Source organism: Electrophorus electricus, chromosome 6 (assembly GCF_013358815.1).
Source record: "Electrophorus electricus isolate fEleEle1 chromosome 6, fEleEle1.pri, whole genome shotgun sequence".
Taxonomy (NCBI): Eukaryota; Metazoa; Chordata; class Actinopteri; order Gymnotiformes; family Gymnotidae; genus Electrophorus; species Electrophorus electricus.
Genome location: NC_049540.1, coordinates 3,601,805 through 3,616,158, shown reverse-complemented (window position 1 = coordinate 3,616,158; position 14,354 = coordinate 3,601,805). Strand labels below are relative to the sequence as shown.

Here is a 14,354-nt window from a genome sequence, read left to right as displayed (position 1 = left end):
TTTTTCTGTGGGTCTCTTATGGCTTGTTTTCTCTAAGAACCAGTACCTGCCTAATAAAGTAGCAAATATGCTGGCAGCATATTTTGGAGTTACCAATTACTTGTCAGTTTTTTAGATATGTGCAGAAACACTTTGCTTGATTTTTTTTGTGCTGCTAATACATAATTGTCTTGATTAATACCAATGGTTTGAAACCTCCTTCAAGTCTGCAGATTAATTAGAGCTGAGAGACTAATGCAATATGTCACTGCTTTTTAAATGATTTACAGTTAATGGTAGATGCTGTAACGTTTGCCCAACATGCAAATGAATTTTTCTGCATGGCAGTCAATCGGAAACTTGTATTTGTTGCAATTTGTTCAACCAGCTCATCGAGAAGGTGCCGTGGCTTAGCTGGTCATAGCGCCTGTCTAGTAAACAGGAAGTCCTGGGTTCAACTCCCAGCGGTACCTCTTACATCATGGTAATCTTTTTTAGGACTCCATATTCATGCTCACAATTCAGGTGACCTTAGTTGCAAGTATGGAGAGGGCACATCAAACACACAGTGATACTCCCTATAACAGGGTGGGAGATCTTAGATTATGATAATGCATGCCTCTTAAATATTAGGTGCAGCATTCAAATTTTATCTGTGCCATTGCTCTGTGGAAAAATCTGCTAGGGCATGTATTGACAGTGCGACCTCTGTCTTACCTAGCCTCTCTGGTGTAATGAGTCGGCCATTTGACTGCCAGACTCAGCTTTAAAGGTTGTGCCACCAGAGTTGCTACTTTTCCTTGTTCCTTGCTAATACCGCCAGTGCCTGGCAATGATTATCAATTGTAAATCAATTACAAAGAGAGTGCCTATTGACAAGTCTACTCATCTCAGCCTTTTAATTTTTAACTTTCCTATAGGTCTCTTATGGCATGCTTTCTCTTTGAAACAGTAATTGCTCTTTCTCCAAGTCATTAGGTTAGCAAAGAGCGGGACGTGTTAGCACACAGTCAAATTAACAAATAATTGTGAGTTTTTTATATTGGTGCAGATACGATTTGATTTATTTATTTGTATTGTGCTATTACATACATGTGATGCTTAACACCAATGTGCACCAGGGTTCTGAATGCTCCTTCAAGTAAAAAGGCAATATTAGTATATATCAGGCAATATTAATCATTAAGGTTGGTATTTACATGAGATGCATGAAAGTCTACTTGCCTGGCTTTCGAATGCTGTCACAGCATTTTTTTCTGATTTAATGCTATGGGTAGATTCTGTGACATTTGCACAAAATCCAAATGAGTTTTTCTGCACTGGTTTCACTGGAAAACTTGCGTTTCTTGCCTGTATTGAAGGTGAACGTACTCATCAAAGATCCTGCATTGTCTTGATCAAAAGTGTGCTGTCACTTAACAGGTCATCACACTTGTGTATTAAATGGGAGGTCCTATGTTCAAGTTCCAGTGTTACCTTTACCTTACGGAAACACTTTATAGAATGTAACGTTCAGGTTCACAATCATGAATGACAGTCCATGGATAGCGCATTGGACTTCTAGGTTAGGATTAGAAGCCATTCAAAGATTGTGGGTTCGAGTCCCACCAGAGTCAGCTTTTTTCTGGCGGATCGTGAAATCCCTTGTTTCTTGCTAATCCCACACTTGTGTTGCAAAATATAACAAGTTTATGTTAGTTTGCTGTAGGTCGCTTGTGGCTTGTTTTCTCAAAGTACCAGCAGATCCCTAATAAAGTAACAAATATGCTGTCAGCATATTTTCGAATTGCCAATTCAATGTCAGTTCATTACATATGTGGAGAAACACTTTGCTTGTTTTTTTTTTGTGTTGCTAATACATAATTGTCTTGATTAATAGCAATGGTTTGAACCGTCCTTCAAGCCCGCAGACTTATTAGAGTTGAAAGACTAATGCAACATATCACTGCTTTTTCCATGAGTTACCATTAATAGTAGATGTTGTAGCATTTGCCCAACATGCAAGTGAATGCTCAAAATTTAGGTGTCCTTCGTTGCAAGTATGGAGGGGGAAAGGGCACATCAAAGACACAGTGATACTCCCTATAACAGTGTGGGTGATCTTAGCTTATGATAGTGCCTGCCTCTTAAACATTAAGTCCAGCATTCAAATTTCAACTGTGCCATTGCTCTGTGAAAAAATCTGCTAGGGCATGAAGCTAAGGCTCAGAGTGCCAATTGACACTGCAAACTTTGTCTCACATAGCCTCTGTGGTGCAATGAGTAGATCATTTGACTTCCAGACTCAGCTTTAAAGGTTGTGCCACCAGAGATGCTGCTTTTCTGGAGGAACTTGAAATTCCTTGTTCCTTGATAATACCACCAGTGCCTGGTAATGTTTAACAAGTGTAAATCAATTACAGAGAGACTGCCTGTCGACAAGTGTACTCATTGATTTCCGATGCTTGCTTTACTACATGTTTTTTAATTTTGAAAAAGGTTAGCAAAGAGAGGGACGTCCTAGCACACTGTCAAATTGCCAAATAATTGTGAGTTTTTTATATAGGTGCAGATGCGATTTGATTTATTTATTTGTATTGTGCTATTGCATAAATGTGTTGCTTAACACCAATATGCACCAGGGTTCTGAATGCTCCTTCAAGTCAACAGCCAATATGAGTATATATCATGCAAAATTTATCATTCAGGTTGGTGTTTACATGATATGGGTGAAAGTCTATATGCCTGGCTTTCGAATGCTGTCACAACCTTTTGTGTGATTTAATGCTATGGGTAGATTCTGTGACATTTGCACAAAATCCAAATGAGTTTTTCTGCACTGGTTTCAATCAAAAACGTGCATTTGCTGCCATTGTTGAAGGTGAAAGTACTCATCAAAGACCCTGCATTGTCTTGATCAAAAGTGTAATGTGACTTAACTGGTCTTCATACCTGTGTAGTAAATGCGAGGTCCTATGTTCAAATTCCAGTGTTACATTTACCTTATGGAAACACTTTACAGGATGTGGCATTCTGAGGCATTGTGAGTTTTTTATATAGGTGCAGATACGATTTGATTTATTTATTTGTATTGTGCTATTGCATAAATGTGTTGCTTAACACCATTGTGCACCAGGGTTCTGAATGTACCTGGCAATGTTTAACAAGTGTCAGTCAATTACAGAGAGAGTGCCTGTCGACAAGTCTACTCATAGATTTCCAATGCTTGCTTTCCTATTTGTTTGTCAAATTCATCTCAGACTTTTAATTTTTAACTTTCCTATAGGTCTCTTATGGCATGCTTTCTCGTTGAACCAGTAACAGCTTTCTCCAAGTCATTAGGTTAGCAAAGAGAGGGACATGCTAGCACACTGTCAAATTGGAAATAATTGTGAGTTTTTGATATTGGTGCAGATACGATTTGATTTATTTATTTGTATTGTGCTATTGCATAAAGGTGTTGCTTAACATATTCTCTTTTTTAATGCTATGGGTAGATACTGTGACATTTTCACAGTATCTACAAATGAGTTTGTAGTATCTCAAATGAGTTTTTCTGCACTGGTTTCAATCGAAAACTTGCATTTGCTGCCATTGTTGAAGGTGAAAGTACTCATCAAAGACCCTGCATTGTCTTGATCAAAAGTGTACTGTGACTTAACTTGCCTTCATACCTGTGTAGTAAATGGGAGGTCCTATGTTCCAATTCCAGTGTTACCTTTACCTTATGGAAACACTTTACAGGATGTGGCATTCTGAGGCATTGTGAGTTTTTTATATAGGTGCAGATACGATTTGATTTATTTATTTGTATTGTGGTATTTCATAAATGTGTTGCTTAACACCAATATGCACCAGGGTTCTGAATGCTCCTTCAAGTCAACAGCCAATATGAGTATATATCAGGCAAAATTCATCATTCAGGTTAGCATTGACATGAGATGTTTGAAAGTCTACTTGCCTGGCTTTCGAATGCTGTCACAGCCTATTCTCTGATTTAATGCTATGGGTAGATTCTGTGACATTTGCACAAAATCCAAATGAGTTTTTTTGAATGAGTGTCAAAAACTAAGTTTTCTAGGCTGGTTGGCACAATGAATAGTGCGTTGGGCTTCTAGGCTCAAATTCGAAATCAGTCAAAGGCTGTGGGTTTGAGTTCCACCAGTCGTATCTCTTCTGGAGGACCTTGAAAGCTGTTGTTCCTTGCTACTCCCACTGTTGTCTGACAAAGTTTAACACGTGTATGTCATTCTTTCATTTTTCTGTGGGTCTCTTATGGCTTGTTTTCTCTAAGAACCAGTACCTGCCTAATGAAGTAGCGAATATGCTGGCAGCATATTTTGGAGTTGCTAATTCATTGTTAGTTTTTTAGATATGTGCAGAAACACTTTGCTTGATTTTTTTTGTGCTGCTAATACATAATTGTCTTGATTAATACCAATGGTTTGAAACCTCCTTCAAGTCTGCAGATTAATTAGAGCTGAGAGACTAATGCAATATGTCACTGCTTGTTAAATGATTTACAGTTAATGGTAGATGCTGTAACGTTTGCCCAACATGCAAATGAATTTTTCTGCATGGCAGTCAATCGGAAACTTGTATTTGTTGCAATTTGTTCAACCAGCTCATAGAGAGGGTGCCGTGGCTTAGCTGGTCATAGCGCCTGTCTAGTAAACAGGAAGTCCTGGGTTCAACTCCCAGCGGTACCTCTTACATCATGGTCATCTTTGTTAGGACTCCATATTCATGCTCACAATTCAGGTGACCTTAGTTGCAAGTATGGAGAGGGCACATCAAACACACAGTGATGCTCCCTATAACAGCGTGGGAGATCTGAGTTTATGATAATGCATGCCTCTTAAATATTAGGTGCAGCATTCAAATTTTAGCTGTGCCATTGCTCTGTGGAAAAATCTGCTAGGGCATGTATTGACAGTGCGACCTCTGTCTTACCTAGCCTCTCTGGTGTAATGAGTCGGCCATTTGACTGCCAGACTCAGCTTTAAAGGTTGTGCCACCAGAGTTGCTACTTTTCCTTGTTCCTTGCTAATACCGCCAGTGCCTGGCAATGATTATCAATTGTAAATCAACTACAAAGAGAGTGCCTATTGACAAGTCTACTCATCTCAGCCTTTTAATTTTTAACTTTCCTATAGGTCTTTTATGGCATGCTTTCTCTTTGAACCAGTAACTGCTCTTTCTCCAAGTCATTAGGTTAGCAAAGAGAGGGACGTGTTAGCACACAGTCAAATTGCCAAACAATTGTGAGTTTTTGATATTGGTGCAGATACGATTTGATTTATTTATTTGTATTGTGCTATTGCATAAAGGTGTTGCTTAACATCAATATGCAGCAGGGTTTTGAATGCTCCTTCAAGTCAACAGCCAATATGAGTATATATCAGGCAAAATTCATCATTCAGGTTAGCATTTACATGAGATGGGTGAAAGTCTACTTGCCTGGCTTTCGAATGCTGTCACAGCCTATTCTCTTTTTTAATGCTATGGGTAGATACTGTGACATTTTCACAAAATCCAAATGAGTTTTTCTGCACTGGTTTCAATCGAAAACTTGCATTTGCTGCCATTGTTGAAGGTGAAAGTACTCATCAAAGACCCTGCATTGTCTTGATCAAAAGTGTACTGTGACTTAACTTGCCTTCATACCTGTGTAGTAAATGGGAGGTCCTATGTTCCAATTCCAGTGTTACCTTTACCTTATGGAAACACTTTACAGGATGTGGCATTCTGAGGCATTGTGAGTTTTTTATATAGGTGCAGATACGATTTGATTTATTTATTTGTATTGTGGTATTTCATAAATGTGTTGCTTAACACCAATATGCACCAGGGTTCTGAATGCTCCTTCAAGTCAACAGCCAATATGAGTATATATCAGGCAAAATTCATCATTCAGGTTAGCATTTACATGAGATGTTTGAAAATCTACTTGCCTGGCTTTCGAATGCTGTCACAGCCTATTCTCTGATTTAATGCTATGGGTAGATTCTGTGACATTTGCACAAAATCCAAATTAGTTTTTTTGAATGAGTGTCAAAAACTAAGTTTTCTAGGCTGGTTGGCACAATGAATAGTGCGTTGGGCTTCTAGGCTCAAATTCGAAATCATTCAAAGGCTGTGGGTTTGAGTTCCCCCAGTCGTATCTCTTCTGGAGGACCTTGAAAGCTGTTGTTCCTTGCTACTCCCACTGTTGTCTGACAAAGTTTAACACGTGTATGTCATTCTTTCATTTTTCTGTGGGTCTCTTATGGCTTGTTTTCTCTAAGAACCAGTACCTGCCTAATAAAGTAGCGAATATGCTGGCAGCATATTTTGGAGTTGCTAATTCATTGTTAGTTTTTTAGATATGTGCAGAAACACTTTGCTTGATTTTTTTTGTGCTGCTAATACATAATTGTCTTGATTAATACCAATGGTTTGAAACCTCCTTCAAGTCTGCAGATTAATTAGAGCTGATAGACTAATGCAATATGTCACTGCTTGTTAAATGATTTACAGTTAATGGTAGATGCTGTAACGTTTGCCCAACATGCAAATGAATTTTTCTGCATGGCAGTCAATCGGAAACTTGTATTTGTTGCAATTTGTTCAACCAGCTCATAGAGAGGGTGCCGTGGCTTAGCTGGTCATAGCGCCTGTCTAGTAAACAGGAAGTCCTGGGTTCAACTCCCAGCGGTACCTCTTACATCATGGTCATCTTTGTTAGGACTCCATATTCATGCTCACAATTCAGGTGACCTTAGTTGCAAGTATGGAGAGGGCACATCAAACACACAGTGATGCTCCCTATAACAGCGTGGGAGATCTGAGTTTATGATAATGCATGCCTCTTAAATATTAGGTGCAGCATTCAAATTTTAGCTGTGCCATTGCTCTGTGGAAAAATCTGCTAGGGCATGTATTGACAGTGCGACCTCTGTCTTACCTAGCCTCTCTGGTGTAATGAGTCGGCCATTTGACTGCCAGACTCAGCTTTAAAGGTTGTGCCACCAGAGTTGCTACTTTTCCTTGTTCCTTGCTAATACCGCCAGTGCCTGGCAATGATTATCAATTGTAAATCAACTACAAAGAGAGTGCCTATTGACAAGTCTACTCATCTCAGCCTTTTAATTTTTAACTTTCCTATAGGTCTTTTATGGCATGCTTTCTCTTTGAACCAGTAACTGCTCTTTCTCCAAGTCATTAGGTTAGCAAAGAGAGGGACGTGTTAGCACACAGTCAAATTGCCAAACAATTGTGAGTTTTTGATATTGGTGCAGATACGATTTGATTTATTTATTTGTATTGTGCTATTGCATAAAGGTGTTGCTTAACATCAATATGCAGCAGGGTTTTGAATGCTCCTTCAAGTCAACAGCCAATATGAGTATATATCAGGCAAAATTCATCATTCAGGTTAGCATTTACATGAGATGGGTGAAAGTCTACTTGCCTGGCTTTCGAATGCTGTCACAGCCTATTCTCTTTTTTAATGCTATGGGTAGATACTGTGACATTTTCACAAAATCCAAATGAGTTTTTCTGCACTGGTTTCAATCGAAAACTTGCATTTGCTGCCATTGTTGAAGGTGAAAGTACTCATCAAAGACCCTGCATTGTCTTGATCAAAAGTGTACTGTGACTTAACTTGCCTTCATACCTGTGTAGTAAATGGGAGGTCCTATGTTCCAATTCCAGTGTTACCTTTACCTTATGGAAACACTTTACAGGATGTGGCATTCTGAGGCATTGTGAGTTTTTTATATAGGTGCAGATACGATTTGATTTATTTATTTGTATTGTGGTATTTCATAAATGTGTTGCTTAACACCAATATGCACCAGGGTTCTGAATGCTCCTTCAAGTCAACAGCCAATATGAGTATATATCAGGCAAAATTCATCATTCAGGTTAGCATTTACATGAGATGTTTGAAAATCTACTTGCCTGGCTTTCGAATGCTGTCACAGCCTATTCTCTGATTTAATGCTATGGGTAGATTCTGTGACATTTGCACAAAATCCAAATTAGTTTTTTTGAATGAGTGTCAAAAACTAAGTTTTCTAGGCTGGTTGGCACAATGAATAGTGCGTTGGGCTTCTAGGCTCAAATTCGAAATCATTCAAAGGCTGTGGGTTTGAGTTCCCCCAGTCGTATCTCTTCTGGAGGACCTTGAAAGCTGTTGTTCCTTGCTACTCCCACTGTTGTCTGACAAAGTTTAACACGTGTATGTCATTCTTTTATTTTTCTGTGGGTCTCTTATGGCTTGTTTTCTCTAAGAACCAGTACCTGCCTAATAAAGTAGCAAATATGCTGGCAGCATATTTTGGAGTTGCCAATTTTTGTTAGTTTTTTAGATATGTGCAGAAACACTTTGCTTGATTTTTTTTGTGCTGCTAATACATAATTGTCTTGATTAATACCAATGGTTTGAAACCTCCTTCAAGTCTGCAGATTAATTAGAGCTGAGAGACTAATGCAATATGTCACTGCTTTTTAAATGATTTACAGTTAATGGTAGATGCTGTAACGTTTGCCCAACATGCAAATGAATTTTTCTGCATGGCAGTCAATCGGAAACTTGTATTTGTTGCAATTTGTTCAACCAGCTTATCGAGAGGGTGCCGTGGCTTAGCTGGTCATAGCGCCTGTCTAGTAAACAGGAAGTCCTGTGTTCAACTCCCAGCGGTACCTCTTACATCATGGTAATCTTTGTTAGGGCTCCATATTTATGCCCACGATTCAGGTGACCTTAGTTGCAAGTATGGAGAGGGCACATCAAAGACACAGTGATACTCCCTATAACAGGGTGGGAGATCTTACATTATGATAATGCATGCCTCTTAAATATTAGGTGTAGCATTCAAATTTTAGCTGTGCCATTGCTCTGTGGAAAAATCTGCTAGGGCATGTATTGACAGTGCGACCTCTGTCTTACCTAGCCTCTCTGGTGTAATGAGTCGGCCATTTGACTGCCAGACTCAGCTTTAAAGCTTGTGCCACCAGAGTTGCTACTTTTCCTTGTTCCTTGCTAATACCGCCAGTGCCTGGCAATGATTATCAATTGTAAATCAACTACAAAGAGAGTGCCTATTGACAAGTCTACTCATCTCAGCCTTTTAATTTTTAACTTTCCTATAGGTCTTTTATGGCATGCTTTCTCTTTGAACCAGTAACTGCTCTTTCTCCAAGTCATTAGGTTAGCAAAGAGAGGGACGTGTTAGCACACAGTCAAATTGCCAAACAATTGTGAGTTTTTGATATTGGTGCAGATACGATTTGATTTATTTATTTGTATTGTGCTATTGCATAAAGGTGTTGCTTAACATCAATATGCAGCAGGGTTTTGAATGCTCCTTCAAGTCAACAGCCAATATGAGTATATATCAGGCAAAATTCATCATTCAGGTTAGCATTTACATGAGATGGGTGAAAGTCTACTTGCCTGGCTTTCGAATGCTGTCACAGCCTATTCTCTTTTTTAATGCTATGGGTAGATACTGTGACATTTTCACAAAATCCAAATGAGTTTTTCTGCACTGGTTTCAATCGAAAACTTGCATTTGCTGCCATTGTTGAAGGTGAAAGTACTCATCAAAGACCCTGCATTGTCTTGATCAAAAGTGTACTGTGACTTAACTTGCCTTCATACCTGTGTAGTAAATGGGAGGTCCTATGTTCCAATTCCAGTGTTACCTTTACCTTATGGAAACACTTTACAGGATGTGGCATTCTGAGGCATTGTGAGTTTTTTATATAGGTGCAGATACGATTTGATTTATTTATTTGTATTGTGGTATTTCATAAATGTGTTGCTTAACACCAATATGCACCAGGGTTCTGAATGCTCCTTCAAGTCAACAGCCAATATGAGTATATATCAGGCAAAATTCATCATTCAGGTTAGCATTTACATGAGATGTTTGAAAGTCTACTTGCCTGGCTTTCGAATGCTGTCACAGCCTATTCTCTGATTTAATGCTATGGGTAGATTCTGTGACATTTGCACAAAATCCAAATTAGTTTTTTTGAATGAGTGTCAAAAACTAAGTTTTCTAGGCTGGTTGGCACAATGCATAGTGCGTTGGGCTTCTAGGCTCAAATTTGAAATCATTCAAAGGCTGTGGGTTTGAGTTCCACCAGTCGTATCTCTTCTGGAGGACCTTGAAAGCTGTTGTTCCTTGCTACTCCCACTGTTGTCTGACAAAGTTTAACACGTGTATGTCATTCTTTCATTTTTCTGTGGGTCTCTTATGGCTTGTTTTCTCTAAGAACCAGTACCTGCCTAATAAAGTAGCAAATATGCTGGCAGCATATTTTGGAGTTACCAATTACTTGTCAGTTTTTTAGATATGTGCAGAAACACTTTGCTTGATTTTTTTTGTGCTGCTAATACATAATTGTCTTGATTAATACCAATGGTTTGAAACCTCCTTCAAGTCTGCAGATTAATTAGAGCTGAGAGACTAATGCAATATGTCACTGCTTTTTAAATGATTTACAGTTAATGGTAGATGCTGTAACGTTTGCCCAACATGCAAATGAATTTTTCTGCATGGCAGTCAATCGGAAACTTGTATTTGTTGCAATTTGTTCAACCAGCTCACCGAGAAGGTGCCGTGGCTTAGCTGGTCATAGCGCCTGTCTAGTAAACAGGAAGTCCTGGGTTCAACTCCCAGCGGTACCTCTTACATCATGGTAATCTTTGTTAGGACTCCATATTCATGCTCACAATTCAGCTGACATTAGTTGCAAGTATGGAGAGGGCACATCAAAGAAACAGTGATACTCCCTATAACAGGGTGGGAGATCTTAGATTATGATAATGCATGCCTCTTAAATATTAGGTGCAGCATTCAAATTTTATCTGTGCCATTGCTCTGTGCAAAAATCTGCTAGGGCATGTATTGACAGTACGACCTCTGTCTTACCTAGCCTCTCTGGTGTAATGAGTCGGCCATTTGACTGCCAGACTCAGCTTTAAAGGTTGTGCCACCAGAGTTGCTACTTTTCCTTGTTCCTTGCTAATACCGCCAGTGCCTGGCAATGATTATCAATTGTAAATCAATTACAAAGAGAGTGCCTATTGACAAGTCTACTCATCTCAGCCTTTTAATTTTTAACTTTCCTATAGGTCTCTTATGGCATGCTTTCTCTTTGAACCAGTAACTGCTCTTTCTCCAAGTCATTAGGTTAGCAAAGAGAAGGACGTGTTAGCACACAGTCAAATTGCCAAATAATTGTGAGTTTTTGATATTGTTGCAGATATGATTTGATTTATTTATTTGTATTGTGCTATTGCATAAAGGTGTTGCTTAACATCAATATGCAGCAGGGTTCTGAATGCTCCTTCAAGTCAACAGCCAATATGAGTATATATCAGGCAAAATTCATCATTCAGGTTAGCATTTACATGAGATGGGTGAAAGTGTACTTGCCTGGCTTTCGAATGCTGTCACAGCCTATTCTCTTTTTTAATGCTATGGGTAGATACTGTGACATTTTCACCAAATCCAAATGAGTTTTTCTGCACTGGTTTCAATCAAAAACTTGCATTTGCTTCCATTGTTGAAGGTGAAAGTACTCATCAAAGACCCTGCATTGTCTTGATCAAAAGTGTACTGTGACTTAACTTGCCTTCATACCTGTGTAGTAAATGGGAGGTCCTATATTCAAATTCCAGTGTTACCTTTACCTTATGGAAACACTTTACAGGATGTGGCATTCTGAGGCATTGTGAGTTTTTTATATAGGTGCAGATACGATTTGATTTATTTGTATTGTGGTATTTAATAAATGTGTTGCTTAACACCAATATGCACCAGGGTTCTGAATGCTCCTTCAAGTCAACAGCCAATATGAGTATATATCAGGCAAAATTCATCATTCAGGTTAGCATTGACATGAGATGTTTGAAAGTCTATTTGCCTGGCTTTCGAATGCTGTCACAGCCTATTCTCTGATTTAATGCTATGGGTAGATTCTGTGACATTTGCACAAAATCCAAATTAGTTTTTTTGAATGAGTGTCAAAAACTAAGTTTTCTAGGTTGGTTGGCACAATGAATAGTGCGTTGGGCTTCTAGGCTCAAATTTGAAATCATTCAAAGGCTGTGGGTTTGAGTTCCACCAGTCGTATCTCTTCTGGAGGACCTTGAAAGCTGTTGTTCCTTGCTACTCCCACTGTTGTCTGACAAAGTTTAACACGTGTATGTCATTCTTTCATTTTTCTGTGGGTCTCTTATGGCTTGTTTTCTCTAAGAACCAGTACCTGCCTAATAAAGTAGCGAATATGCTGGCAGCATATTTTGGAGTTGCTAATTCATTGTTAGTTTTTTAGATATGTGCAGAAACACTTTGCTTGATTTTTTTTGTGCTGCTAATACATAATTGTCTTGATTAATACCAATGGTTTGAAACCTCCTTCAAGTCTGCAGATTAATTAGAGCTGAGAGACTAATGCAATATGTCACTGCTTTTTAAATGATTTACAGTTAATGGTAGATGCTGTAACGTTTGCCCAACATGCAAATGAATTTTTCTGCATGGCAGTCAATCGGAAACTTGTATTTGTTGCAATTTGTTCAACCAGCTCACCGAGAAGGTGCCGTGGCTTAGCTGGTCATAGCGCCTGTCTAGTAAACAGGAAGTCCTGGGTTCAACTCCCAGCGGTACCTCTTACATCATGGTCATCTTTGTTAGGACTCCATATTCATGCTCACAATTCAGGTGACCTTAGTTGCAAGTATGGAGAGGGCACATCAAACACACAGTGATGCTCCCTATAACAGCGTGGGAGATCTGAGTTTATGATAATGCATGCCTCTTAAATATTAGGTGCAGCATTCAAATTTTAGCTGTGCCATTGCTCTGTGGAAAAATCTGCTAGGGCATGTATTGACAGTGCGACCTCTGTCTTACCTAGCCTCTCTGGTGTAATGAGTCGGCCATTTGACTGCCAGACTCAGCTTTAAAGGTTGTGCCACCAGAGTTGCTACTTTTCCTTGTTCCTTGCTAATACCGCCAGTGCCTGGCAATGATTATCAATTGTAAATCAACTACAAAGAGAGTGCCTATTGACAAGTCTACTCATCTCAGCCTTTTAATTTTTAACTTTCCTATAGGTCTTTTATGGCATGCTTTCTCTTTGAACCAGTAACTGCTCTTTCTCCAAGTCATTAGGTTAGCAAAGAGAGGGACGTGTTAGCACACAGTCAAATTGCCAAATAATTGTGAGTTTTTGATATTGGTGCAGATACGATTTGATTTATTTATTTGTATTGTGCTATTGCATAAAGGTGTTGCTTAACATCAATATGCAGCAGGGTTTTGAATGCTCCTTCAAGTCAACAGCCAATATGAGTATATATCAGGCAAAATTCATCATTCAGGTTAGCATTTACATGAGATGGGTGAAAGTCTACTTGCCTGGCTTTCGAATGCTGTCACAGCCTATTCTCTTTTTTAATGCTATGGGTAGATACTGTGACATTTTCACAAAATCCAAATGAGTTTTTCTGCACTGGTTTCAATCGAAAACTTGCATTTGCTGCCATTGTTGAAGGTGAAAGTACTCATCAAAGACCCTGCATTGTCTTGATCAAAAGTGTACTGTGACTTAACTTGCCTTCATACCTGTGTAGTAAATGGGAGGTCCTATGTTCCAATTCCAGTGTTACCTTTACCTTATGGAAACACTTTACAGGATGTGGCATTCTGAGGCATTGTGAGTTTTTTATATAGGTGCAGATACGATTTGATTTATTTATTTGTATTGTGGTATTTCATAAATGTGTTGCTTAACACCAATATGCACCAGGGTTCTGAATGCTCCTTCAAGTCAACAGCCAATATGAGTATATATCAGGCAAAATTCATCATTCAGGTTAGCATTTACATGAGATGTTTGAAAATCTACTTGCCTGGCTTTCGAATGCTGTCACAGCCTATTCTCTGATTTAATGCTATGGGTAGATTCTGTGACATTTGCACAAAATCCAAATTAGTTTTTTTGAATGAGTGTCAAAAACTAAGTTTTCTAGGCTGGTTGGCACAATGAATAGTGCGTTGGGCTTCTAGGCTCAAATTCGAAATCATTCAAAGGCTGTGGGTTTGAGTTCCCCCAGTCGTATCTCTTCTGGAGGACCTTGAAAGCTGTTGTTCCTTGCTACTCCCACTGTTGTCTGACAAAGTTTAACACGTGTATGTCATTCTTTTATTTTTCTGTGGGTCTCTTATGGCTTGTTTTCTCTAAGAACCAGTACCTGCCTAATAAAGTAGCAAATATGCTGGCAGCATATTTTGGAGTTGCCAATTTTTGTTAGTTTTTTAGATATGTGCAGAAACACTTTGCTTGATTTTTTTTGTGCTGCTAATACATAATTGTCTTGATTAATA

At 38.8% G+C, this 14,354-nt stretch overlaps 5 non-coding genes across 5 annotated transcripts; all 5 read left to right on the top strand.

Annotated features, from left to right (window-relative positions):
• Positions 1–378: 378 nt before the first annotated feature.
• Positions 379–452, top strand: trnat-agu. The gene has a single exon. It is a non-coding gene; the product is annotated as a tRNA-Thr (tRNA).
• A 4,141-nt stretch (positions 453–4,593) lies between these two features.
• Positions 4,594–4,667, top strand: trnat-agu. The gene has a single exon. It is a non-coding gene; the product is annotated as a tRNA-Thr (tRNA).
• A 1,919-nt stretch (positions 4,668–6,586) lies between these two features.
• Positions 6,587–6,660, top strand: trnat-agu. Its single transcript has one exon. It is a non-coding gene; the product is annotated as a tRNA-Thr (tRNA).
• A 3,911-nt stretch (positions 6,661–10,571) lies between these two features.
• trnat-agu lies at positions 10,572–10,645 on the top strand. The gene has a single exon. It is a non-coding gene; the product is annotated as a tRNA-Thr (tRNA).
• A 1,915-nt stretch (positions 10,646–12,560) lies between these two features.
• trnat-agu lies at positions 12,561–12,634 on the top strand. Its single transcript has one exon. It is a non-coding gene; the product is annotated as a tRNA-Thr (tRNA).
• The last annotated feature ends 1,720 nt before the right edge of the window (positions 12,635–14,354 follow it).